Raw genomic sequence first — 14757 nt, forward strand, 5'->3', positions numbered from 1 at the left:
TAAATTTCATGAACATAACATATTTGAATTCATACTTTTCATAAACATGGTTACACAAACTTTGATCATCAATAACTCATACCTTTCCATAGGTTCTTAACTTAGCTATTGGAACACTTACCATTCCTTACCTTTTCATGCCCGTTAAACCACTGAGAATAATATCGAATACACGAGAAGTCACACAAAGTGTGCTACACACATGGCCGAAACCATTCCTTTTCCTTTACATAGATGCTCACTCGAGCCATAAATGGGTCTGTTCTCACAAGCTGACGGTCGAAATGTAGCTACACAATGCCCCTCACACAAGCCAATGAGTATCTGCAACAAATGTCAGAACTCAGCCATCGGTAGGGCATTCAGGACCAGCACCCGAAACATGGTAGCCTTAATGACATGTCATTTGTATCCTATATATTCCTAAGGTTCAAACAGGACTCGATAGTCATCGTAACATCTTTGGATTTCCGTCATGACATGATATGATGAATAGGATAATAGCATTTAAATCAAATAATATTAAAGCGCTACTTAAACATACGAACTTACCTCGAATACAAAGACAACAAAATAGGATCACTAATCGGAGACGTTATCTTTCACTCGATCTAGATTCGTACGAGGCTTAACTTGATCTAAATAAGCATATTTAATCCATTTAATATTCATTCTATTCAATTTAATCCAAAATTCACATTTTTAAAAAATTACACTTTTTCCCCTATTATTTTAACTTGTTTACAGTTTAGTCCTTTAGCTCATAAATTAAAATTCATGCAATTTCATCCATATACCATGCTAGCCAATTTACCTAGGGACTCATACCAACCCAAAAAAAGCATCAATTTACAATTTCATCATGGCATGTTACTACTTTAGCAAATAAGTCCCTAAATCATAATTTCATCAAAAATTACTTTACATAAGTTTTTTATTTAACAACAAGGATTCATTTTCTTCCATCAAACTTCAAAAATCACACAAACACATTCATGAAAAAACCCTAATCCTTTAACAATTTTGCAAATTAGTCCCTGGGCTAGCTAGAATAAGTTACAACGACCTCAAAAATATAAAACCATTAAAAACGGGACAAAGTATCACTTACATGTACAAAGAAGACTTGGCCAAACCATGAAACTTTTTCAATGGAGTTTCTAAGTTTCATTTTCAGTGGATGGAAGCATTTTGGAAGACAACATTTTGTTATTCTTGATTTTTACGTAACTTACTTATTTAATTACTTATTTAACCTTATTATTAACCTTTAAAATCACCTATTTACCACATAAATCCCTCAACCATTTAATTTCATAACTAATAGATACCTTTAGCTAATAGAACTCTATTTTTGTACATTTTATGATTTAGTCCTTTTTACTTAATTAGGCAAGCAAACGTTAAAATTTCTCAATGAAATTTTTATAAGACTCTACTAACATACTGTAGACATTAAAATAATAATAAAATAAATATTTTCACATTGGATTTGTGGTCCCAAAACCACTGTTCTGATTTCACTAAAAACGAGCTGTTACAACTCTCCCCCTAAGGAAATTTGTCCCTAAAAATCATTCTAGAAAAGAGGTTTAGGTATTGCACTTTCGTAGCTTCTTCTGGCACCCAGGTAGCCTCTTCTATACCGTGATGTTGCCAAAGGACTTTCACTAAAGTTATGCTTTTATTTCTTAGTTCTTTAACCTCTCGAGCTAAAATTCTGATTGGTTCTATGTTGTATGTCATATCATGTTGAATCTCAACATCAACAGGTGAGATTACATGTGAAGGGTCTAATTGGTACCGTCGTAACATAGATACGTGAAATACATTATGGATCTTTTCTAACTCTGACGGTAAAGCTAATCTATAAGCTACTAGCCCAATTCTTTCAGTAATCTCATACTGCCCGATAAACCGTGGATTTAGCTTTCCTTTACGACCAAATCAAAAAACTTTCTTCCAGGGCAAGACTTTCAAGAACACTTTGTTGTCGACTTGAAATTCATTGTCTTTTCATTTTAAATTTGCATAATATTTCTATCAGTTTGAAGTCGCTTTCAAACTATCTCAACTTACTTTAACTTTTTCTTTGGTTTCTCGTATCAGATCAATCCCGTGAAGCTTTTCCTCACTGAACTCAGTCCATTATAATGGATTTCGGTACTTTCGATCATACAAAACTTTGTACGATGCCATCTTTATACTAGATTGAAAATGTTGTTGTACACGAATTCAACTAACATTAGAAATATTTCCTAATTACCTTCGAACTCTAAAACACAACATCGAAGCATATCCTCAAGTATCTAAATCACTCGCTCGGACTGACCGTCGGTCTAAGGATGAAATGCGGTGCTAAAATGCAAATGAGTACCTAGAGCCTTTTGTAACTTATTCCAAAATTGATATGTAAACCGTGGATCTCTATCGGAAATGATAGAAACTGGCACCCCGTGTAATCTGACAATTTTTGCAACATATAAATTTTCCAATCTCTCGAGTGAATAATCTACACGCACTTGAATAAAATGCGTGGATTTTTTCAAACGATCAACAATGACTCGAACTGCATCTTTCTTTTTCAAAGAACAAGGCAATCCCGATAAAAAATCCATCGTAACACGCTTCCATTTTCATTACAGAATCATCACTGGTTGTAACAAACCAGAAGGTACCTGATATTCAGCTTTAACTTGCTGAAAACCTAAACATCTCGATACAAACTCTAAGATCTCTCATTTCATACCTAGCCACAAGTACTTTTGTTTCAAATCACCGTACATTTTATTTCTAACATGATGAATAGACAAGTTACTATTATGTGCTTCTTGCAAAATCTTCTGAACGAGATCGAAATTTCTTGGAACGCAAATTTCACCTTTAAAATACAAACTATCATCGGATCCAATCTGAAAGTCTGAATCAGGAGTCAACTCAATCTGTTTGTACTTAGCTTTGAATACATCATCACATTTTTGAGCTTCGCAAATTTGTTGCAAAAACGCCAGTTTAGCTTTCAACTCAGCTAAAATCAAACAATCATCAGTCAACGTCAATCGTGTGTTCAAAGCTCTCAAAGTAAATAGAGATTTTCTAATCAAACCATCAACAACTACACTTGCCTTTCTCGGATGATAATCAATGATCAAATCATAGCCTTTTAATAACTCGAGCCATCTGTTCTATTGCAAATTCAAATCTTTCAGTGATTGGAAAGACAAAAATGTGCAAGTGTACACAATCGCAACAAGTAATAAAGTGACAAGTAAAATAGTTTTTGTACCCACAGGGACTGTGAAAAGAATTATTTATGAATGCTATTTAAAACACTTTGGTGAAGAAAATATTTTGTTTGAAGAGGGTGATTAAAACTAAGATTTTAAACTAAGTAAACTAAATAAATAAATCTCAAATGCACGATTTCAAAATACTATTTTAATCAAGATGACATAATTGTGTAAGATTAATTACATTTCTTAACTTAGAATTATTAAACTCATGTTTATACTTTTACGAATAAGTTCATGGCAACTCGGTAATTTGCTAACTTATGAACATACTCACGTACCAAAATCCATTTATCTCTTGACTATATCCCAATGCCAATTCAACCGATTAAACAAATCTTAATAGGCAAATATGTTATTGCACATACATACTTATTAAATTGAAATAATCTCTTGTACATATCCCTATGTCAATTCAAACAATTAACTCGATTTAATAAGCACATAAAAGACTATGTGAGGTAACAAAGTATCCTTACCTTTAAACAATTTAATCACAATAATCTTGCAAGCTATGCAAGCCAAATGTATCGTCAGATACCATTGCTAATCTAACCCTCAGCTACCTTAGATGATTAACATGCACTGATTAAGTACTATGTCCATTAATTACAATTTCAATCCGTTTAAATAATTAATTCATTAGTTACCTAACAATTGTAATGCAAGAATAACTTAGTCATGATTTTACTTAATCAAGCATCTTATCGAGGCCTACAACAACATAAACACAATTTCAATAATTTTAACAAACGAAATGCAATCAACCTAACACGAATTAAATTTAAGCTAAATTGATTAAATTAACAATTCCAACAACATAAATATTCACAGATATGTTCAGCATAACAGCAGCAAAAGTTAAAGAGATATGGAACAAGAATCAAATCCGGTGTTTTTCCATGGAGAGGAGAAATCGAATTAAATGAATGCCCCTTTCCCAAGAGGAGAAATCGACAAGAGAGCAAGGGAATTTTGGAATGGAAAAGAAGAGAGAAAGTGGAGAGAAGAGAGGAAAGATGTGAATGCATGAGGTGTGTTTCTAAAATGTCCAGCCTAAGGGGGTTTTTATAGCTGAGGAGGGCTGTTAAAAATAGCTAAAATTATCTTCCAAAGAGCCCTGCCTTGGCTGGCTGGTAAGGTTGATAGTTTCAACTTTGCTAATTTAGGCTTGGGGCAAATCTATAAAGCCACCAATTGTGGAGGGGTTTGAATGCAACTTGAATAAGTATTCAAGAGCCTCTTTGCAAGCTTAAATAATCAGCTAATAAGCTAATCTGGGTCAGCTCTTGGGACGGTTTTTGGGCTGTCCATTTCTTGGTCGGTTCGATTCACTCGGTTCAGTTCAACTGGACCTTTTTTCATAATTAATTAATAATAATTTATTAACCCAAATTAAATTGGATATAAATTAAAATTAAATATATTATGAATTAATACATATAATTTTGGACCGTCTTAGGCTGAAATTTAGTTCACCTGGATACTTCAAATTGCTTCTCGGTTTTGTGCTTCTAATAGTGTCTGCCGAGCCATTTTTCGCCCTATGTGCAAATCTGTCGAAAATAACCAAAATTCATAAAAATTAATTATAAAATGAACTAAAATTCAACATGTTCATATTTTAAGTGCACTTTAATTATTTTGTCAAAATTAATTATTTTTTCGATAAGAATTTTATCGAAACTATATGATTTTAAGTTAAAAAGCGTGTGTAAAAATGTGTAAATTTTCGTGTTTCCACAACCAAACTTAATCCATTGCTCGTCCCGAGTAATGCACAAATTAAAAAGATTTACTCAGAAAACACCTTTGAATAATTCCTTCAAAATAACATTTTTCCCAGAATTATGAATTTAATATACTTATGCTCAAAAACAAGAAATTTGATAGTTATGCTACTTAAGTATACATATCGTTCAAATTAATCTCAACAACTACTATGATAGCACAATTAGACTACATGCTTCCTTAACAAGACATGTTAACCCTTACCAATTTTATTTTATTTTCTTATTCAAGATTAAGCTACAATCTTTAAGTTTAACATAGCAATTTCTCTCCACTAATGTAGGTAGCATTGAAAACTTGAATCAATAGGTCTTTAAAAAGGTTGTAACATAGCTAGGCTAGAGGTAGGTAAAAGATAGATAAATTTAGGCTTTTAAACCCCAGACTCAGCTTCAATCAGACCTTTGGAATAAGTTACCTCAATACACCAACTTACTTTGCTTTCACATGCTCCTTTGTACATCTATTTTCTTTCAAGTAGATGTGCCTTTTTTTTAGCATTTTACTGCATGTAGTACAATTTTTAGAGCATTTGGTACTTCTTTCAGCTCCCCTAAACTTATTTTCAAAGAATATTCTAAATAGTATTGAGTCTAGTGTTTGGGACAATTTAAAGATAACTAAGAGAGAAGTGATGGCTAAATATTGCAAGGGTTCAAATAAAATTAGGCCATACAGTCTCAAAGTTGGGTTTCGAAGGATAAATTTTCATCAAGGTTGGCTTGAAAGGCTCAAACGGTCCAAACAAGAGTTGCCTAAACCATTTTCAACATTCCATGCTTCTTAGGATTTTGCCTCAAGAAACTACTAAGTCAATTCTTGAGACTTAAACTTTCATGCATGCCTACCTTTCTTATGGAACTAAAAATTTTATGGTACGATTTGCATGCTTTATTAAAAATACATTTATATCATTATTCAGCTAACATAACAATTTATTGAAATAATAGAACTTTATTTATACTGAAGTTTAGCATACTTAACAAAATTTCAAATTATTGAACAAAATATATCCTAATCATAATTAAAAGAACTATTTATTCTGAGTGGAAATAATTTCAATTTTTCGGTCCCCCTACTTAAAATGCACAATTTCCTCATTGTTTAAAGTGAATAGATACTATACACCAGGTAGGATTCTAGAAAAGAGGAGGTGAGTCAATTTGACTACTTAAGTACCAAGCTCTTTCAAAATCCAATCCTGGACATGTATATATCTATTGTCACACTTTATACTTTGCGACTTGTTCAATTTTATTAATGATTTCCATTTTTTATTTTATAATGCAAAAATTCCTAATTAACTTTATCCTAAAATAACCTAAGAACATAAATAAAATAAAGTCAAGATCCCCCCTTTATTTATTTGTAGATCCTTCCAAATTCGATTCATCTTTTGCTCCATTATTATTGTCTTTGCATGAATCGCTTCTCTCCTTTTTCGATAATGGGCTCAATGGTTCAAATATGTATTCTGGAAACTCAAGCACAAAAATAAATAGGTCATTGTAAATTTTCGTAAGAGCACTTCTCATCGAGTCATCCCTTATTTTTGAGTATTTCCAGCAAGCTTGCTGCTGCCACTGCATATGTTGCATTATGCCAATTAACTTTGACAGCTCATCTCAAAGATCTTGGTGAGGCAGTTGAGCTCTAAACATTGAAGTCTCGATATCAAGTTCAGCTTCTGGTTCCATTGGTTCCACCTTATCAGGGACTTAAGCCTATTGCACTGGCTTGATCTCTGTGGGATCTTCTTCTTCTTCTTTTTCGGGATCCTCACTTTCTTCAACTCGTTGCAGTAGAATAGAGTCTCCAGCTATTTGATAGAGGTCCCAATCTATGATTGTACCCTGGCTATAGCCTGTTTTTTTTACGTTTGCAAGAATTTTAGCTTTCGAGCACAAAATTGTTATCGTAAAGGGAAAGTAAGTTGGGCCAGAACATGAACGTCTAACAACACAATTCCGCTTTTCCCTCAGGATGATTTTTCCCACATCAATAGTCTTCCCAGTTAAAATCGAGTATAATAAGACCATTAGCTCTAATGAGATTATAGTTCCATGTGAGCTAGGCATAAGGTTGAATCGGATGAAGTAGAACCATACCTTTGCGAGTGGTGTCAAATATTCTCTTCGACAAGTGTGGATTCCTTGCTTTGACATAGTTCACTTAAAACCTAGGACTGTAAGTTCTTCGAGAATTTCTTGTAAATTTTCAGACTCTATATTGCTCATCAAGGAGGATTATTCGTCGTTTTTGAAATCAGGCAATTCAAAGAACTCATTTGAAGTTAATGGTACCTTGATTCTATGAACTGGAACTTTTGTCAACTTGCTTGAAGTTAAATTCACATAGAATTCACGTACTAACTCCTCATCCACACTAGGTCTCTTCTCACAAAACAACTCCCAATTGAGAGTTTCAGCAACCTGACGAATACGAGCCATAAAATCAATATAGTTGCTTTCTTTCAATGTGAAACCTTCCTCTGGATGCATTTGTTGATTCTTGAAGATACTCTCGTATCTTGCTTTGGCTTTTTCGCAGTGGAGCTTGTTTTATGATTCGTCAATCTGGGCAGATGTATGAGTTCTCTTGCAAGGCATGATTAACCTGATATAAGATGGTAACAATTATTTTCGCAAAAAATTAATTAATATAAAATATTAATAATTCAATAAATTGAAAAATTAGATAATTAAATTGACATTTAGGAGAAAAATTGGTCTCACTGCATTTTTTGTAAAAATTAAGAGCTCTTAAGAAAAATAATTTTGAATCAAAAGATGGAAAATTAAAAAAGTTGAGGGGTTTTTGGCTAAGGATGGGTGAAAGGGTGATGTTTCGCTCGGGTATGCAAGGCAAAAGTGTACAGCAAGGGATGGATGTGAGCAGCGTGTGGATCGTTGAGCAAGCCTAGTGTGGGCGTGCGCGGGGTGCTGCTGACCGATCAGTTGGGCGATGCTGTAGCTAGGGAATTGTTAGGAGGTTTCAGCACGTAAGGGTTTTGGTGTTTTTGGAGGGAATGGTGTTTGAATGAAAAAAAAAAGAAGAATAGATGGGTGGAATTTATAGTAAAAGGAGTAGGAGCTAGAGTAGAATTCTTAAAAATTCTAAGTTCTAATTCTACTCAAAGTAAATAACAATTAATAATTAATATAATGCATATTAAATTATTATTTTCTATTAATTTATTAAGATAAAACTTATCGAATAAAATATGATTAAATTAAAACTAATCCTATCTTTAAATAAAGTTGATAATAATTAATATATATTATAATGGATATAATTATATATTAATAATTATCATCTTTTCTTTTTTCTTTTTTATTGAACTAAAACATTTATTCTAGATGCTTTTGAAAATATTTACAAAAGTGACATCTAATTTTAATATTTACAAAAGAGCAACCAAATTTAAAAACAAAATCAATTAAGTTCTTAGACTTAATGAAAATTCAAAATTGAGTTGCAACATAAAACATGGATCAAAATTAACCCTTTTATTTGAAAAACTAAAAAATTATTTTGTCATTTAGGGAATAATTTCTTGGGAAATTATGTTAAAATCAATTCCCAAGAAAGATTGGAGAGGTCACAAGCGGTCTCGCTTAAGTTCCAATCTCCTAGACAAACTTTATTTAAACATACTAATCCCGAAAATATACCCTAAATCATTTATTCAAATTGAAGAACAAGAAAAATTAAATATCTGATAAAATGAATGAGATTTGATTCTGTTTAATTTTATCTCCCCAGTAATATTTCAAGCGTTGAGCATTAACTCAAAAATTACCTCCCTTACCTTAAAGTTCAACAACTCCGTATGGATAGACTCGATGAATCATAAATGGACCAAACCAATGTGATTTTAACTTACCTAGAAAGAACCTTAATCTGGAATTGAGTTAATAGACTTGCTGACCTGCTTCAAATTCTCAAACTCAAATGTGCTTGTCATGCCATTTCTTGAGTCTCTCCTTAAGTAAGTTGAAGCATCCATTTCTCTTTGGCACTTTCAAGATCCAAGTTGAGTTGTTGGAGAGCCCAGTAAGCTTTGTGTTCTAACTCCAAGGGTAGATGGCAGGCTTTCCCAAAGACTAACCTATAGGATGACATCCCTAAAGGTGCCTTGTATGTTGTCTTGTAAGCCCATAAAGCATCATCCAGTCTTTTGGACCAATCTCGTCGGTTCGGGCAAACTACCTTCTCAAGTATGCCTTTGATCTCCTTGTTTGCCAGTTCAGCTTGCCCATTCGTTTGCGGATGGTAAGCTGTAGTGACCTTGTGTTTCACTCCATGTTTATCTAATAACCATTTCAACCACTTGTTCACAAAATGGGACCCTTCATCACTAATCATGGCTCTTGGGGTTCCAAACCTTGTGAACACATGTTTCTGCAAAAACTTTATTACAACCTTAGCTTCGTTTGTCGAATATGCCTTTGCCTCAACCCACTTAGACACATAGTCTACTACTACTAATGTACTTGTGACCAAAAGATGGAAGGAAAGGATAGTGAAAGTCAATACCCTAAACATCGAATAATTCTATCTCAATGATGTTTGTTCGAGGCATCTCATTTCTGTTGGTGACATTTCCGACCCTTTGACATCGATCACAACTCATTACATAAGCATATGCATCTTTGAATAGTGTTGGCCAAAAGAATCCGACTTGCAATACATTGGCTGCAGTACGTGTACCTCCGAAGTGTCCCTCACTCGGAGATGAGTGACAATGGTACAAAATCTTATGTACTTCATCTTCTGCCACGCATCTCCTGATCATTTGATCTACACACTTTTTAAAAAAATACGGTTCTTCCCAGAAATAATACTTCACATTGTGAAGAAACTTTTTCTTTTGATGACACGTCTTATCAATCGACATCAAACCACAAGCTAAAAAGTTAGCAACATCAGCAAACCAATGGGTATTATAGACATGATTTACCTTCAATATTTGTTCATTTGGAAATGTCTCTCGAATTGGTATAAGAGGAGAGTTCCCTTCTTACAGCTCCAATCTAGACAAGTGGTCTGCTACTTGATTTTCCACTCCCTTTCAATCTTGAATTTCTAGATCAAACTCGTAAAGTAAAAGTACCCATTGGATCAGTCTCGGTTTAGCGTCTTTCTTGGTAAGCAAATACTTAATTGCCAAGTGGGTCCGTATAAACAGTCACTTTGGTACCTACAAGATAAGATCGAAACTTGTCAAAAGCAAACACAATAGTAAGTAACTCTTTTTCTGTTACCGTGTAATTCAGTTGAGCTCTTGTCAGAGTCCGACTCGCATAGTAGATGGGATGAAAAACTTTATTCCTTCATTGACCCATGATAGCTCCGGTCGTGAAGTGACTTGCGTCACACATCAATTCAAATGGCAAATCCCACGCTAGTGTGACTATTATGGGTGTTGAGACTAACCGAATCTTCAAATTTTTGGAAGCTCTTAAGCACTCCTCATCAAATTTAAACATCGCGTCCTTCTCCAATAATTTGTATAAGAGTTTAGCAACTTTGGAGAAGTCCTTGATGAATCTTTGATAGAAACCGGCGTGGCCCAAAAAGCTCCTAACACCCTTTATAGATATTGGAGGTGGGAGTTTCTCAATAACATCTGCCTTTGCTTTATCGACCTCGATTCCATGTCTTGTTATTCGATGCCTTAGAACAACACCTTCTCGTACCATGAAATGACACTTTTCCTAGTTAAGTACAAGGTTTGTTTCTTCGCATCGCCTTAGTACCTTGGCTAGATTGGCTAGGCAATCATCATATGTATCTCTGAATACTAAAAAATCATCCGTACAACTTCCAAATATTTCTCTACCATGTCAGTGAAAATAGACATCATACATCTTTGAAATGTAGTAGGGGCATTACATAAACCGAATGGCATGCGCCTAAATGCAAATGTACCGTACGGGCAGGTGAATGTTGTCTTTTACTGATCTTCTGGTGCTACTGTAATATAATTATACCCCGAGTATCCATCGAGAAAACAGTAATAGTCTCACCCTGCGAGTCTATCCAGCATCTGGTCCAAAAATGACAAAGGAATGTGATCTTTCCTAGTTGCCTTGTTCAGCTTCCGCTAATCAATGCAAATTCTCCATCCCGTAACCGTTCTGGTCGATATCAACTCGTTATTCTCATTTCCAATGACTATGATACCTCCTTCCTTTGGCACGTACTGGACCGGACTCACCCATGAACTATCTGAGATGGGGTAAATTATACCTGCATCTAACCACTTGATGATTTCTTTCTGGACTATGTCCTTCATGATGGGGTTCAGTCTTCATTGTCCATGAATCGTCCCTTTTTCACCATCTTCTAAGATAATCTTGTGCATGCATACAGATGGACTAATTCTGTGAATATCGACTATGGTCTAGCTGATAGCCTTCTTGAATTGTTTCAACACGAGGATGAGTTTCTCTTCTTGCTCGGTAGTTAATTCTGCTGAATCAATCACAAGTAGAGTAGAAGAGTTACATAAATAAACTTATTTCAAATGTGAGGGAAGTACCTTCCGTTCTAATTTAGGTGGCTCCTCGATTGACACTTTTGGTTGGGCATAATCCCTTTTCTCTAACTCCAAAGATTCAAAGTGGGATTGCAGATTAAATCCCCTTTGATTAGCTTCTAACAAAGGTAAGTATTCATCCTCCTCTTCATCATTTGGACGATCTGATGTCAAAATTTGTTCCAATGGGTCCGCAACATAATTGAATTCCTTCTCCATGATTAAATCCTCTAAATCAGACACTGCAGAACAATCATCAATTGAGTCAGGAAATCGCATGGACTTAAAAATGTTAAATGTTACCTGATCATCCTGAACATGCATAGTAAGCTTGCCCTTTTACACATAAATAATGGTCCTTCCGGTTGCTAAGAATGGTCTTCCTAAGATGATTGGCACCTCTTTGTCTACTTCAAAGTCTAGAATCACAAAGTCAGCAGGAAAGATAAATTTGTCTACACGTACCAATACGTCATCGATTTTTCCTTCTGGATGTGTGAAGGATCGATCTGCTAATTGAAGTGTAACCATAGAAGGTCTAACTTCACCTATCCCCAACTTTCTAAATATTGACATGGGCATCAAGTTGATACTCGCACCCAAGTCACATAATGCCTTACCACAATATGTTACTCCAATATTGCAAGGTATGGTAAAAACATCCAGGATCTTTCAATTTTGGGGGTAGTTTGTCTTGAAGATATTCACTGCATTCCTTCATTAGGGCTGCCGTCTCAAATTCTCCTAGCCTTTATTTTTTAGACAGGATATCCTTCATGAACTTGACGTAGTTTGGCATTTGTTCAAGTGCTTCAACCAACGGGATGTTGATATGAAGTTGCTTGAATACGTCTAGGAATTTCTTGAATTAAATTTCCTGCTTCTACTTCTTAAGTCTTTAAGGGTAGGGTGGTGGAGGTTTATTTCCTAGAACTGGTTGATTAGTTTTCTGTGGCAATTCTGCATCTAACGGAGTTATTAGTTTATCAGAATTAGCTGGTTCAGAAGTTACCTTGTCGAATTTTGCAGATTCAATTTCGATGAAACTAGAATTTCAACACTCGGTTGAACTTCTTTTGAGTCTTGAGCGTCAGCTAGCTCCTTCTCAACTTCGACGGAATTGGGCTCTAAAGTCTTTTCACTCCTCAATGTTAACGCTCTACAATGCTCCTTCCCCGGATTCCTTGGACTCTCCGTATCACTAGGTAAAGCACCTTGCGGTCGGTTTTTGAGTTCAGTTGCAAGCTGTCCCACTTGATTCTCCAAATTCCTTAGAGAGGCATCATTTTTCGCCATGTATGCCTTCAATATATTCTCTACGCTATTGGATGGTTCAGCTTGGGTTGGCTTCTAAGCTTATTGGGAAAAACTAAGTGGCTAGGTCGATCTAGGTTAGACATAATTGTTATTGGTTCCTGCCCCTTGGGTACTCTAGGAAAAATTCGGGTGGTTTCACCATGATGGGTTATAGAAATTGGATTACAGTCCTTGCCTTCCTCGATTTTGGTTCTGGTTACCTATATAATACATAGATTCTGGGTTCGATGGACATTCTTTGAATAAATGTCCTTCCCCATAATAAACACAGGCTACATTTTCAAATTGATTTAGTGGTTGTGGTACAAAACTATTACACCCATTAGTATTAAGATTTTTTAACATTGAGGATATTGATGATACTTGAGATGCGAGTGAAGTAAGAGCATCTACTTCATGTACTCTAGTGGCTCATCTTCTCGACGCTGCTCGATTAGTTGGCCGTTGATAATTGTTGCTGACAATCCTTTCAATGATTTCGTAAGCCTCATTTTAAGACTTAGAAAGGAGAGCACCATTAGCAGAAGCGTCCACTACCATCCTCGTGTGAGCATTAAGACCATTATAAAATGTCTCAAGTTGTATGCAATGTGGGATTCCGTGATGAGGGCACTTTCGTAATAATTCTTTGTACCTCTCCCATGTCATACAATGACTCATCATCCATTTGTTGGAAACTAGTGATCTCGTTCCTCAGCTTACCATTCTTGCTAGGCAGGAAATACTTCATAAGGAATTTTTCTGCTAACTCTTGCCATGTTGAAATTGAGTTTGGTGGTAATGAGTTCAACCATGCTCGAGCTTTGTCCTTTAGTGAATATTGGAACAACTTCAATCGTAATGCATCTTCGAGTACTCCGACTAACTTGAAAGAATCGCTCACCTCCATAAACAGTCTTAAGTGTAGGTGAGGATCTTCGGTAGGGATTCCACAAAATTGGCCCACTATTTGAAGCATCTCGAACATGAATGGCTTCAACGCAAACTATTGTGCCACAATTTCGAGTCTCCTAATACCCAGATTAAGATCATGAAATACTGGCAATAATGATAGGATTTTAGCAAGGTTTGCTCCGTTTCCTTGATTCAAATTTTCGAAGTTCATCTCTTCAGTCCATCTTTGACTTGCTTGTCTTCTTCGCTATCAAAAAGTTCGTTCAATCTCAAGGTCTACAGGGAGTAAATCAATGATTTCAGTTAATACTCATCAACACCTGAAATAATCACAGAAATATTAGCAAAGTTAAAAATTGAATAGAAAAATAAACCAAAAAGAAAAACTAACAACTTCACAAATAATGACTTTTTTAAAAACATAGTCCCCAGCAGCGGTGCCAAAAACATGGAACGACGAAAATGTGCAAGTGTACACAATTGCAACAAGTAATGAAGTGACAAGTAAATGTCGAGTTATCGTACCCACAGGGACTGTGAAAAGAATTATTTATGAATGCTATTTAAAACACTTTGGTGAAGAAAAATATTTTGTTTGAAGAGGGTGATTAAAAACTAAGATTTTGAACTAAGTAAACTAAATAAATAAATCTCAAATGCACGATTTCAAAATACGATTTTAATCAAGATGACATAATTGTGTTAGATTAATTACATTTCTTAACTTAGAATTATTAAACTCATGTTTATATTGTTACGAATAAGTTCATGGCAACTCGGTATTTTGCTAACTTATGAACATACTCACCTACCAAAATCCATTTATCTCTTGACTATATCCCTATGTCAATTGAACCGATTAAGCAAATCTTATAGGCAAATATATTATTACACATACATACTTATTAAATTGAAATAATC

At 34.9% G+C, this 14757-nt stretch overlaps 1 non-coding gene across 1 annotated transcript; it reads left to right on the forward strand.

Moving 5' to 3' along the window:
• The first annotated feature begins 13537 nt into the window (after positions 1–13537).
• Positions 13538–13642, forward strand: LOC128039308 (small nucleolar RNA R71). Its single transcript, XR_008193812.1, has one exon. It is a non-coding gene; the product is annotated as a small nucleolar RNA R71 (small nucleolar RNA).
• Positions 13643–14757: the final 1115 nt, after the last annotated feature.

Source organism: Gossypium raimondii, chromosome 2 (genome assembly GCF_025698545.1).
Source record: "Gossypium raimondii isolate GPD5lz chromosome 2, ASM2569854v1, whole genome shotgun sequence".
Classification (NCBI taxonomy): Eukaryota; Viridiplantae; Streptophyta; class Magnoliopsida; order Malvales; family Malvaceae; genus Gossypium; species Gossypium raimondii.